The sequence below is a fragment of the Sylvia atricapilla genome, chromosome 3 (assembly GCF_009819655.1).
Source record: "Sylvia atricapilla isolate bSylAtr1 chromosome 3, bSylAtr1.pri, whole genome shotgun sequence".
NCBI lineage: Eukaryota > Metazoa > Chordata > Aves > Passeriformes > Sylviidae > Sylvia > Sylvia atricapilla.
In genome coordinates this window covers 63,562,113-63,577,191 of record NC_089142.1, presented here as the reverse complement: position 1 = coordinate 63,577,191, position 15,079 = coordinate 63,562,113, and the positions used below count along the sequence as shown (strand labels likewise).

Sequence of the window (15,079 nt, the reverse complement as noted above, 5' to 3'; positions counted from 1 at the left end):
GCGAGCGTATTAACCCAGGCGATGGCAAGTGCTTTGGAAAGAAGGGGGAAATAGATTTCTTTATTTATTTAAGTGAGGCCTGGCTCGGTGTCTTGACAGATGGCATCATCTTGCAGGATGGGAGATGGATGCATGTGAGTAACTCCAGGGGTCTCATTTGCCAGGCCGGTAGACATCTATTATATGCCTTACACTTGATGATGATGTTGCTCACTACTCAAGCACCATCTGCTAAATAACTTTGGCACTGACCACTTGTCTTGTCTTCCTGTCTGTGGAAGAGACCATTTACTGTGATTTTGAAGAGAAGAATGCAAATCACAGGGATCTCAAAAACTTGTCTTGCTGCACAACACATGTAGTTTAATACTACAGTTTCTAAAGTTCAAAAAGAACTCAGAGCAGACATGCATCCCCACTCACAATAGACAAAATTCCAGTCAGCATTGCATCCCCCTCACCAAGTTTTCCACAATCATCTTCCTGCCTCCTAATTGATATTCAGTGTGATTGTGCTAAAGAATAACAGACGCCACAGCATAAGGAAAAATTAAATGTTCAAGATGCGGCAATCAGACTGATCAGACCAGTTAGTGTTACGTTTCCAAAGACAGATATATGAATCTGTTGAAAGATGATGAAAGCAAGAAGAAAATTAAGTATTTGGTGTATTTCCATTTAAGGAACTGAAATTTCTGCACAAATTGCAGGCATTATCACAACACAAAGCATTTTTAGCATCACTTGCTGGAGAAGGCCTTTCTATGATTTTATCATCTGTCTGCCTATCTTGATCTTCAGAATACTCCTTAAAATAGACAAGATGCAATTCTTATACAAAGGGCAAGGTTTTAGAGAGGCTTTTGCCTAACAAATGATTAGGTGGAGTTAAAATGTGCAACTCCAGCATACATGTCCTCTGTTATGCTCAGATGCTTCTGAAACCGAGGTCTGGAGGACTCATGCTGACAGGTTAACTGACCTACAGCAACCACAGATCTGTGAGGATTTAATCAGTTAGGATTCACCCTGTATCTGCACATGAACAATGAGGAGGCAAGCTGACACTCTGACAACCAGTCATTTCCATCAGTGCTGGACATGTCCTTGCCTACACGTCCCTACTGCGTCAAAAAGGGCAGCATGGAAGGAACCTTTCCTTCCCTCACAATTCAAGGACCTGAGGCAGCAGTGTGGATTTTGAGATGCAAGTCAGTGGCTGTATCTCAGGAACAGAGGGCTGGTCACCCTGTTTACCCATTCCACATGTGTGAGCGTGCTGACATTGTCCATATCTGGCAAGCTGTTGTACTTCAGGAGGGAGGTGAAAAATGACTGTCAGCAACCACAGCAAAGCAAATTCCTCCACCACTGTTCCAAATTTGGTACTGGATCCAGCCAGATCCAGCACATAACACTCACAGCTGTGAGCAACATGATGGGTTGGTTGCTGGTTCGAGCTACAAATGAACAGGGTAAGCGGACTGTGGCAGAACAAAACAGCCCAAAGACTTGCATCAGCTTGTAGCATGGGTTAACACACTAAGTTGTCAACTTAGACACTGCAGCTTTTACCTTCAGAGGGATCATTAATCACTGCAAACAAACATGAATACAACCTCAGGGGTGCATAAGAATGCAGTTATTTTTTCTCCCATTTTTGGATCAAGGCTTAGGGTCTCTGCTGGCCACTCCTGCAACTCTCTGACATCAGACATCGTTGCATGCCCCCCCAAAAAACCTGTGGTGGTTTGACCTGGGCTAGATGTCAGATGCCCACCAAAGCTGCTCTATCACTCTCTTCCTCTGGAGAGAGCTGGGCAGGAGAGAGGAAGTATAACAAAAGGCTCACGAGCTGAGAAAAGGACAGGGTGAGATCACTCACCAGTTAAAACCACAGGCAAAACAGTCTTGATTTAGGGACTTAGTTGAATTTATTACCCATCAAAATAAGAGCATGATAATGAGAAGTAAAGCAAATCCTAAAAAACACACTCCACCCACTCCTCCCCTAACTCCCAGGCTTAACTTTACTCGCAATGCTCTACCTCCTCCCCACTAAGCAGTGCAGGGAGGTGGGGAATAGGGGTTATGGTCAGTTCATCATGTTTTTCCTACTGCTACTTCATCCTCAGGGAGGTCATTCCTCTGCTTCAGTGTGGAGTTCCTTCTATGGGAAACAGTCCTCTAAAAGCTCTTCAACATGAGACCTTCCCACAGGCTACAGTTCTTCACAAACTGCTCCAGCAGTTGTTCTCTCATGTCTACAGTCCTTCAGAAAGAGTCTGCTTCAGTGTGGGTTCCCCACAGGGTCAGAAGTCCTGCCAGCAAATCTGCTCTTGCTTGGCCTCCTCTGTTCATGGATTCCCAGAGACTGCCAGCAGCCTGCTCCAGTGTGGGCCTCCGATAGAGTCACAGCTGTCACGGGGCTCATCTGGAGGCAACAGTCTCATCTGGAGCAAGACAGACGAATGCTCTGATATTAACTGTTTGACCTTATTTATTTTCCTAATCAAGAAGGTGAAGATGATGAATAGGGCACCTCATGAAGCCCAGAAAAGCTCCAAAAACTTAAGGAAATCAACACCGAAGGTCTCAAGCCCATCACAAGTTCAAGTGGACTGTCAATAACAACCTGTAAGCTTATTAAGCTCACAACCTCCCACTGTCCACAACACTAAATCCATGTAACTTCTTAAGTTATTGCAGCAACGTTGCTGATGAAGCCAAAACTGCCAAAAACTGTTAGGTGAAACCAAGTAAAAGGTGGTTTGTCCCCAAGAACAGCTTTTCTGTTTATGTACTGTAACTGTACATATTGCAGCACAGCAGGAAACATACTGTGGATGGCACCCAAGGCAAACAAATCTCACCAGAGGCTTTAGGCAGGTATCCTTTACTTCATGTTGCAACAACCTACAAGCAAAACACAAGGCCAAACATTGCAGCTGACTGAAGATACGGTCGCTGCCAAACCAAGGGTGGCAATTGCTGTTTAAAAATTGTTCTAGCTGGAGGCTCTTCCTTTCCATCTTCTTACTCTTATTAGAGGTGCACATTAGAGGTCCTTCTGTAGGCAATCAGGTTCATATTTTTCAGATATATGGGGTTTATTTTTGTAAAAAAATACCAGTGAAGGAGCTAGAGATACTCTAGGAAATACTGCAGATACTTACTCTTGCAAAGACATCCTTGTTCCCTGAGGACCAATACATTGTCATTGTCTGACAACCCCAAACAGAGAAGAGCAGTATACACCAAGTGAAAAAGTTCTTGCAGTTATGCATGTTATTTCAGAGATGTCTGTACTGAAGCTGACATGGTAACTGAAAGACCCATCCAGTTCGTTACTAAAAATCTTCATTTTAAAGGAGTATGGTACATTAGCACCAGCTGAATCAGGGACATACACACTCTTGGCTGCCATTTCCCACACCATACAACATACAAAATGGCACAGTGCTTCTGTATTTCCATCAAAGAACTGGCAGGTCAAACCCCAGGACACTGCATCAGGCAACCACCCGCTCCTGAGGATGTGCTTTCCAGTCCAAATCTGCAGCACATGCTGCAGACAAGCTCCAGGTCATAACTTTCACATTAATCTGATCTGAAATGTGCAACAATATGATTATGCCCCAGATGAACCAATTTTGCTCACACAAACATTAATTCCAGGAAAATCAGGAAAGTGTTACTGCCTTGGCAACTGCAGTAACATGTGGTGGCTGCACTGGGTAGTGCCACAACTCAGAAGTTTGAAGCTACCTCCCCTTCATCTCCTGACTGCTTCTAGGGCTAAGTGCACAGGGACATTGCCTGTCACCTTCTGCTGTCCTGCAAGTGCTTTTCTGGCTAGGTGAAACCATAGATTAGTTCTTGTTTTCATTCTGTACTAGTGAGATAATTTCAGAACCTCCTCTGTATTAGAAGCACTGCTTAAAAATGCCTGTCATCAGATTGTAATTTATTTCCACTTATGTGGTACAAGTGAAACCCTTCCTAAAAAATGAAAATTTTCCTGAAATTCTTCCTTGTGTTTTGCTGTTCACAGGATGGTTTTAGTTAAGCGTGAAAAAAGTGCATGGGAAATGCAGTCAAAGCCATTTAAGGGGCCCCACAGCTTTTAGAATAGGCTTTGAGAGATACAACCACAGCAAATGTGTTAAAGCTGTCAGTGCCCAATACAATCGTGGCCAAGTCTCTGCTATATACCCAGACTCTCATATATTTGCTCAGGATTGCAGTATTGCAGCCTTTGCTAAATCTTGCCATCAGACAGAATCATGCTGGGGACATGTCCTGTGCATCACCCATCTCTGCTCTTTTTCCCCCTGCTAAATAAGCTGGAGAACATGCAGGTACCTGCAGCAGCAAACTGAGAGCAAAGGCTCAACCAGCCAGGTGCACCAGAGTTTTGAGCCACAGGCATTGAATTCAACACTGCTGTGAATAACTCAACCTCTCCATACAAAAGCTTACAGCCTTTGTGACAGAATGTCAGGGCAAGTGTATGAAAATACCTCTGAGGCCTCTCAGCACAGATCTGTCTATTTCATACAAGGAACTTGTATGTGCCCCTGAGTCAGTAACACACAGTAACAAGTCTCAAACACAGAGGCAATTTACTGCTTTTCCAACAACTGAAACAATATTCTCTCATGATAATTTGAGCCACAAATCACAGGAGTGAACAGAAGGCATGGCACTGATACCTCAGTAATTCGTCTGACATGGTATTACCATGGTAAAGCAGGATTAATGTTTACCTTGTCAGACCTACACGCTGCACTGTGCCACGACAGATGGAAGGCTGGGTTTTCTGGGAGAGGACCGGATGCACTGGCTCTTTTCCTCTCCTTTAACTGACTCTGGAAACATTTTCTATCTGCTGAGTTTTTTACCTGTAAAACTTGTTGCAGTATCTTCAAGTTTATATGAAAGAAAATGTATTACCCTGACAGGAGAACTGGTCAGAGGGACATGGATTCAGTTATTTTCAGAAGTTGCGCCTTATTTTTTTTTTCTTATTGTAAATGAACTGTGCAAGAGTAAGTGGTTTTTTTAACCAGCTTCTTCATAAAACAATTATTTTGTCTGTCAGTATTAGCGTGACCCATATATACACCTGTCTGCAGGAAGAAAGTCTCCAGGTGCTGGTTTCTAGGGCTAGAGCCCATCTGAGCCTGAGACTTCACCCTAAGGCAAAGCATCAGCAAGAGCACAGAGCCATAGCTTTATGCCACCACCCTGGACCAGTTTCAGGCCTGAAAGTGCACCCATCACTCACTAAATTAGCCCTAATGAGATTACTCAGATTACTCCTGTAAGCAAACACCACTCACACGACTGTTGCAGGATCAGGCCTTAAGCTCTGTAGCTGTCTACATCCACATGTACACACTGAGGCACACTCTCACAAGCATATATTGAAGAGTCTAATATTGAAAAATTAAAATCCACATTTCTAAATATTAGTAGCCAGCAAAGGAACTGGTTAAAGAATTAAACTACCATGATACTGACTAGTAAAAATGCAGAAACTTGGCATCAAAGTTATCCAGACGCCTGAATAAGCTCCGATTAGCTGGCAATAACTACCCATCCCATTGCATGGGTCAAGCTACGAAAAGACAGGAAAATCATATCCTGGAAACATCTGAATTTTCCCTGTATGCAAGAACAGGACCTGGAACTCAAGACTAATTGCTAAAATACAAAGAGAAATGTAAGTCAGACCAGGAGCAGGCGTGCTGCCTGCCTGGAAGAGCTGCCCAGAGCTGCTGAAACAAGAACTCCCAGGTACAAAGGTAGAAAGGGGAAACACTTCACACATATCACTCACTTTTACACCACCTCTTGCTGTCTCCTTGTCAGCAAGAAGGGACACGCAGTGAGCTGACAGCTTCATCTACATGCTTGAGAAACTATCTCAGCTGAAGTCTGGGTGACTTCTTGGCAGAGCCTTTCATGTTGTAAGTTGTATTTTTCTATTTTTCTCTCTTCTTTTTTTTTTTTTTTAACTACAGAGAGGCTATTAACTGCTCAAGTCAGCTAAACTGTCAACTACAGAAATAAATCTGCTGACTAGTATATTAAAACACATTTATCCATTCACTGCACATATCACTGGAAAACCACTCTACTCCCCAGGGTCAGAAATATATTTTTTTTTCAGTCTTCAAACACTGTAGTTAACTTCTTCTGTAAATATCCCCAAACCATGTTCCTCCCTAAGTCACAACTACAAACACAGTCTTACAAGTAGCTTTTCAAAATTTCACCTAAAACAGACAGACTGTAGTAGAGTATATATTTGTCTTGTAAATGCAAACTGTTTAAAATTATCTCTTACTTTATAGGCGACAATGCACTTTAATGATCAAAGCATCAGTGCTCTTGGTTTTGAAAGAAATTATTTTCCCCGCTGTTAAGTAAGTGCATGTAATTTTAATTTACTTGATAGAGACTCTGAATTTATTTTTCCAGTTGAGTTGAGACAACTAAGATCGTGTGGGCTTGTGACAGACAGGCGTGGGTGTCCAAGACCTGGATTTCTGAGCTGGCATTGCTACATCCAAGCAAATCACTTTGGGTTAGATCCAGTCAAGGACTCACATCCTGCAGACAGACAGGGCATGTTCTAAATTTCATGTATGTGCCTCCTAAATTCAGAGTCCAAACAGGTATGTACACACTGCCTGCAGCATATGAACACACAGAAAGGCGTCTCAGGATAAATCCAACTAAGGAAGAACTTGAGATGCCTTAACTCTCATCATGCCTCACCAATAATGGCCAGCACTGGGTCCAAGGGCCTGCAGGCCCTTCTCATGAGGGGCAAGAGAACCTAATAGGGATATTAACATCTTTGCTGGATGGTGTGCTTTTGTGAGTTAAAAGTATTTTTCATTTAGATGCAAATTTAAGTTCTTTACAGATGAGGTGAACAAAGACTAAATCTCCAGCTTCCTAATAGTGTACTGGCAACACTGAGCAAGAGGTTGTCACCTGTAACAGCCAGAGTCGTGCTTTGTTTGGGACTGTCCTATGGTCTGGTGCTAAGTACCAAAACACACTCTGAGCACCGAACCAGGACCTCTTCAAAGGGCATGGCTGCCTCTCTGTTTGCTCACAGCACTTTGGTAAGACGTGGATAAAACCAAGCTAACGCTTGACTATGCAGTTAACTGGGGAATTTCAGGGAGGCAACTTTTCAAGATAAAGAGCTTGTTGAGAATGATTATGCCTGGGACCATAATTAAAACAGACACCCTAGTTCAAAGGTTTCTTTGGTTAGTAAATCTAACTGAAATTACTACCTTTCACTCTGTGCCCCTTTATGGCTCCTTTATTTGTAAACTGGGGTTAAGAATGCACAGCTCTCTGTGTGTAGATGAGACAGGCTATATAAAAGCTCAGCTGTACAAAGGCAATCTTGTTTCTCACAAATATCTCAAGTTAAATATGACTTAAAAAAAAAGTAGCTCCATTTAACTCCCAACACAGCACCTATTTTTGTCCCTGGATCTAAATATGCAGCAGACAGCTTGCCTCTACCACTTCACATTCCTCCCAAAAAATCACTCAGCTTGGATCATGTCCCACTTTCTTTAAATGTATAAATCCCCATATCATCTGCAGAACTTGACTATCACAGACACTGCTTCTATATCAAAGCCTTAAAATATGTTGTAAAGCCAAAGCAATGATGCACTTGTGTAACAACTGAACTGTAACCAATACTAACTGCAAAGCAAGTTCATGAACTTCAGCTGTGATATACTCAGTGCACCATTTTGTTCAGACTCCCAGTTAAACGGGTCAAGAATTTCAATAGATGGAGTACTGTTGCCACCCAGCTGAAAAAACTTCTGCTCAACAGCTCAGTCTAGGTGCTTTGGCTAGTAACAGCCTTTTTCAATCCAGCCGATTTCCTAATTATTCCCACCCCTTACTTGAAAATAGAGTTTTATATTGATATTTCTGTATCTTTTATCAGTACATACAGAAAAGCTCAAGACAAGCGCAGAGACAGTCAAATACCAACATATTTCTTCCACAAGCACCATTTAAAATGGTAAACGGCAAAACAAAAAAACCACCAGCAAAACTCAGTTGTTTGCTTCAAAGCTGTCTTACTTGGTGAGTAAGTACTTGAACGGTCCAGTAGACTTTTTAAAAGATTATTCTGCATATTGTCTCATTAATAAGTAGCCACGCCCAGCCACACAGGTAGCTTTTAAGGACAGATGCTGTCCAGAATTACCCAGAAACACAGATGTCTAGTGTTCCAAGGGGATGAAGGTAATCCTAACACAGGTTTGCTGGACTGTGACAGAGAAGTATGCATGGGTACTTCAAAGAAGTCTTACTGAAAGTGAAAAAATGTATTTTATGTTTGGTCCCTTCCCCCACCCCCACAAACGCTGGGAAGCATGTCCTGCCCTGGTAACTGGAGGCCAGTCAGGCTGGGAAGCCCACCCATCCAAGCAGCTTCAGGGCTCAGCTGGGCAGACACTTACTGCAGCAAAAGGATGGGGCATATAAGTGCAACATTAAAGGAAAGCAGTTGTACAGATTTATTTTCAAGGGTCTAAATCAGATGCAAGTGTTTAAGAAATCCAAATTAAAAGGAACTCTTAAATGTCAAAATACTGTTAACAGGGTCAAGTAACTGCAAAGACATTGATCAATCCCCTCTTTCCTTGGAGCTTTAAAAAAACAAATATATTTAATACCACCTTTAATTCCCCAGGTGATCTGCATGATTTAGTGATACAAAAAACCTTTCTAATGGCACCAAAATGCAACAGCCATGACAAATTATATTTGTTAACAAGCTGTCACTAGGGAGTGCTCAAAATAATTATCACCATTTGTCTCAAGCTGATTTAAATTTCTGCAAGTTGCTTATACAATTGCATTTAGTGGTGACAAGATGTCTTAAGTGTAACAGTGTATTTGCTTCCTTTTCTATCTTTGATGCTTGCATTAAAATAACACTCCCTGCTTTTTCTCTAGCATTTTATGGATATTTGTTGTCTCTTAAGACAACTGAACACAGCGAATGTAAAAATGTGAAGGGATTTTTCATTATTTTTTCTCCTAGGACATTTAAAATGTAAAGCTATCTCAAATGCTGCCAACAAGCACATAACATCCTAAATCTAACAAAGGAAGAAGAAAGGCAAAAAGTAAATCAACTGAAAGTTCAATATTCCTTGTGATGAAAGTTGCTTTACATCACTTGAGTAACAATGCTACAGACAGTTAACAATTTCAATTCATTCTTTCTACTAAACGTGTGGATCTGAAATGGGTTCAATAATCCTTCAGGTATAGCTTCCGAAAACAACACATTCATTTAGTTTAAGAAAAAAACCTAGTATTATTTTGAAACAAATTTTATCTTCTTTAAACCCTTTCACTGGAATTGCTTTCACTGCTCATGTGTATCATGCACTCAATCTACATACAACCACTCTATGTTTTTACACTCAGCACTGTACTATATAAACTATACCTAAAAATAGGCAACCTAGATGCTTCCAAGCAGCTCAGTTTTGCAGCACAAGACCAGCTTTCAAACACACACAGCGTAGCCTCTTGGTCGAATTCTGTTTTGTTTCATTTGAGTATTTGCTTTTTGAAATTCCTTATTAGAAAGGGCAGTTGGAGTATGGAACTTGGCCAAAACCATCAACAGATGTACAGTGAATTAATTCAGTAACAGTAAAAAAAGTAGGATACATGAGCAAGAGCTCTGATAGCAACTTGACAATTGAAACTAAAATAATGAAAAATAAGTTGATTTCTATTTTTTGATTTTATAGCTCCAAGGCCTTTCAGGAACATATGGTCTACTCATAGCCTTTAATGGCCTTTTACTCCATTAAGGTTTCCAGTTGGTAGGAAGTTCACATCCTGACATGTCTCTGAACCTGAACCAGAGCTATTGTCAATATGAAGTGATTTCCCCCTATTTTGCAGCTCTTTAATGAAACATAAGATTATTTTAAGTCCATAATCTTCTCAGCAGGATTATCGACTAGTAGGTCTGACCCTAATATTGCTCATCTGAACAGTGATCTGGCAGATGCATTGAGAAAACAAAGGCTAAGCACATACCTGTCTGGAGGGTCTTGTAGCAAGACATAATAGAGGCTTTATGACTAACTACTTAAATCCTGTTTTATTTGACAATGCTAACCAGATGTCTTCTGGAAAACAAATCAAGTGTTTCAATCACTGCCGCTTAAATACGTTCCTTGAATTTGGCCAACAAAGCTAAACAGAAGCTAGAGTCAGCCAAATCCAGCTCTTCTAAAGATGAGATAATAAATGAATCATCGCAGACATCGGAACAACGAGCCCTATACTATGTACGTAGCTTCAATCAACACAATTATCCTGGGGGGAGGGCACAAAACAGGCAGTTGTGCGGAAGTTTCAGCAGTTATAGACTGAAAAGGGGTATGAAAGTCAGCATGTGGAGTGTTCCCACTATTTACAGCAACATCTTTTTCAGTATAGGATAATCAGTCTGGGCAGCAGTGTGTGACATGACACTGCCCCTCATCTGCAACTTCAACAGTGCAGTGAGTGTCCACAACACTTCTCCTAACAGCCTGGTATCATTTCAGTCTGGCTGTATTTGACCTTTAACATTAATACAGTTATTCCATCCCTGCCCTTTATGCCCGTCATCTCCCAACTCGTGAAAAAAAGATAATACACAACAGTGGAGATAGCACTCCCTCACTTTTTTTTGTTTGTTTGTTTTTTGGGTTTTTGTTTGTTTGTTTTTTTGTTTTTTGTTTTGTTTTGTTGGTTTTTTTCTAAATTAAGTGCTTTACATTGCTAACTGCAGGGAATGGAAAACAAAGGCCCCTTGGAAATTCAACTATACATGCCCTGCTCTGGTTCCCATCACTGCAACTGACATATATCCACATTTGAGAGAATTTAGAATAGTTCAAAAAAAGTAGAAACTAAGAGTTCAGGTACGTGGTAAGAATTCTCTCTTCTTTCCCTTCACTTCATCATAGCTTGCAAGATTATTGCAAGAAGCCAATGCATTCCAGATTAAACCTGAGGCTTTCCTTTAAGGACACTGGATCTCCACCTGTAACACACTTAATGTTGCAAACCTGCTCAGAAGATAAACAAGCACACTCACTATATACCCCAGGCAGTCAAGCAAAGCAACACTTACAAGAGTACTGTGTCTCCTCCCTATCTTCATGCTTCATGCCTTATTGCTGGTCAATTTTAGAGTATAACACACTTCACAAAATGAGGATTAGTCTCAATTTACTTTTACTGCCGAATATTTGTGTCACTGCAATGTACTACAGCTGTTTTATCTGTGCTCCCAGCTGAAGACCACTGTACTTCAGAGACTTCCTCAGATACCAGTTCTTCAAACTGGCCATGCAAGGAGCCAGATCTGTCAGTGCACTGTGTCAGGGATGGGAGCTGTTTTACCCTCTTGATTCTGGCTGAACACCCACTGAACTCTTGGCCTTACGGACCAAGAACACTGCAGGAAACACTGCAGTATGTGGCACTGGGCCCTTCAGCACAGACGACAGCCTGCCTTAAGAAACAATGCCACTCTGAACAACACCAACCTCTGCTCCTGCCCAGACCAGACAGACATTAGCAACATGAGACTAGCCAAGTCCTTCAGCCTTGGAACAGAGCACACAGCAAGGGAACAGGATTGATCTGAGGATCCTGGCCCCATGCAGAGCCTCAGCTCTTCCTTCCCATCTGTTGTCTTCATCTCCTGTTTTCCTGACTTCCTAGGACACAATAGTGACATGAAGCACAGAGTCACATTAAGACTCCTCAGTGTCTAATATGGTTTTGTTTTTACCTAAACATCTGTATTTTGGGGAACACCTTTCATGAAGTGACCATGCAAACATTAGGAAGAGGCCATACAGGACAGGCTTTCAGGGAAGGCCAGCCAGAGCAGCTGGGCTCTGAGGGTCAGAAAACATGCACCTTGCATGGCTCATGTCACCCCATCTGCTTCAGCAGGCACTTCAAGGTCCTGGCTCCTCCCCCAAAGAAAATGAGGGTCTGCTTTATCCAATGCAAACAAAACACTAAGAAGAAATACTGCATCTATCACCACAACCAAGAGCTGCAACACTTTCCAAACATTTAAATCAAATTGCAATGGTACCACGACTGTGAAGTAAAGCTAAAGTTATACTCTTCTTCCTCAGTCATCATATTAAGCCACTGAGACCTTTTAATGGAAAACTAAGTAACACAGCCTGGGTTTAATATATCAAGCTACTGCTTTTAATCAATAACACCTTTAAATTTTAATACAGGTTAATAAAGCAACTTCAGTTCTCAAGAACAGACAGACTATGTATCACAGACTTTCCAGGTTCCAGGTGCTTAATTTTCTAGTTCAGATTACTGGACAATACTGCTTTTTAAAACTTCAGAAGGCAGCAGAGCACCTGCATGCCTAAAGGATAAATAGCTTTACCTCAGTTATGAATACATCTGAGTGCAACATCTCACCACTTATATCTGAAAGTAGCTTCATAAAGGAAAAAAAACCAGCATTTCCCCTTAATTTCAAAAGGTTAAAAGCCTACTTCATAGGTAAAAACCTAAAATATCTCCCTTCCAACATCTATTACCCCATACTACATCCATTTCCACAGTGTGGATAAGCAGGGGATACACCGACATATAATATACAAAGTAAAAGAATGAATGCACAGAAATCAATAAAGATCTTTTCCTCCTTCAACCACAACACTTCTTCCTCAAGAAGTATAGATCAGCATACGGTGTACTTATTTCTCTCACGACATTTTAGATACTATTTATTTTAATATCTCTTAACTTTTTATTCTTAAACCAATTTAAGTAGCAATACTGGCTTCTGCTTCTTAAGTGGTACTGAAAAGTTTATTCTAAATAACAGATGGCTTCTTATTTATTTCACTAGATTTTTTTTTATTAGACTCATACTGTAAAGAATTTGCTGTTAAAAATTGTACCAGAAAAAGCAGTTTGCCTTGCACTGACTGTCTTAAAAGCTAGCCAGGATTCCATCTGGTTACAATTAGATGGGTGAACATACCTTGACAGAAATACTTTGCTTGAATTATTTTGAAAGATTTTATACATTTGATACTTTGGCAGGTGGTTTAAAAGTGCTCTACATGTGGTACTATTTGTTACCTAAGTTTTATACTTCCTTTTCTATTCACAAGGAGCCAGGTGTGTAGAAACAAATTAATAGTCTTCAACCAAGCTGCTATAGCTGCTATGTACCAACAACTTAACTTCAGCTCTCATGATGTGAACAAGAAGAACAGGACTGGAAAACTTCCAAACATATCTTTTGATGGTTTAAGCAACAGCTGTTAACTTAGTCCTCAAGATCTCATTATCAGGTTCAAGGGGGCCAACAGAGGTACTTTCTTCCTTCCCAACCTCCTCTAAAGATAGGACAAAATACACAAAAATGACTTTTCAGTAGTGCTTGTCTGACCTATTCTTAAAAACCTTAAATTATTTCACAGCCCCAAAAATTTATGGGGGGCATTTAAATATCTTTGCCTCATATCTCTCCACTGCTGTACATTTCTACTGGTTCATTTATGACTTAGCATAGAGCAAAAATTGTATTTGCTTTAGTTCTATTTCCTTCCAGTTTCCCTTTGTTGTCACCATTGTTTGGAGATCAAAGTGATTCATCCCACTTTCTGTACAAAATAAAGTGCATTTTGTCATGCTGTATTATTTTTTCCCCCTCATGACATACATAATGTCAGGTCACATACAGCTGTCCTACTGCTCCACAGTTTACCTCAACCATGGAATCAGAAACACCAAATCGATGGCAAACTGCAAGCTTTATCATGAGGCCAAGACATGCAGAACTGAAGTCCCCATTCTAGCCCAATGGCGCTTCTCAGAAGACCTCTTCAAGCTCTTCTGTGTTATGGTCACATAATCCCTTTCCATCTATTAAGAAGCTTTAGAAAACTTTGTATTTTCTAAAGAAACAGGTGGAAAAGCAGTTCAGAAGTTGTCAAAATTCTGTCACAATTCCAACAGTGCTTTCACGCTGAATGAAACTCTGCTCTGGATACAGAACTTTTAATTCAAATCTCCAAGTACGATCAGAAGCACCAGTGCCTTCCTGACTTCACACTGCTTGTTGAAGCAGCAGCACAGTAAAACTGATAAAACTTCAGTCAGTGCCTCTCTTATTACTACTCATGCTGTAGCTACTCAGGGCAGTTCCAGGCAACAGCAAGGAGTTGTTTTAAAACTGCACTTCGGAAAAAAAAAAAAAAGGTGGCTCAAGGAAAGAGCCTGAGGTTAAACAAATAAGTAAATAAATAGATAACACAGCTGTGTTCACTAAGTCAGCAGTATGCAGTCTGGTGAAGGTATCATCACAGTTTCTTCTCTCAGTTACTACCCTGAAAGCATGACACTGCTTCATCACCTAGCAGTCCTACATCATGTACAAAAGCCATTATTTTTTATAATGAGCTGCACCTCCAGAGAAAAATCCCACCACACCAAAACAACTTCAGGTGTGTAAGAGGGGAAAGCAGCACATATTACTTGGTTTCACACAAATATATTAAATATAAATTTGTTTAAACAGAACATGAAACTGCTAAAACTCAAGAAAATCAGTGCATTTCAGCCTGTGAAGGCTTGTTTGGTTTTTTTTTTTTAATAACAGTCCAAAAGAGCGAACAGGAAAAAATACTAGAATAAGTGTTTAATGTTCACAAAAAGCTAACAACAATCAGTATTCTTTTTAATCTAAAGCAGGCAAATATTTTTATTTTGTAAAGGACTGGTAAGTGTGCCTCCAAGAGAACAATATATGTTTCAAGGTTAAGGAACTGCATAAATGTACTAATCCAGTAATAAGTATAGAGGGAACACAGGCAATCTGCTGAGCCATGCAGGACACAATAATACTGGCTGTCAAGACTTCCCTATTAAATGATAACAAAAAGCACCTAGAACGAGACAGTGAAAATCAATTAACTGGGGGAATGCCAAG

General features: G+C 40.7%; 1 protein-coding gene across 5 annotated transcripts in view; it reads right to left on the bottom strand.

Annotated features, from left to right (window-relative positions):
• NHSL1 (NHS like 1) overlaps positions 1–15,079 on the bottom strand; it is a 102,672-nt gene that overhangs the window by 34,012 nt on the left and 53,581 nt on the right. The window lies entirely within an intron of this gene.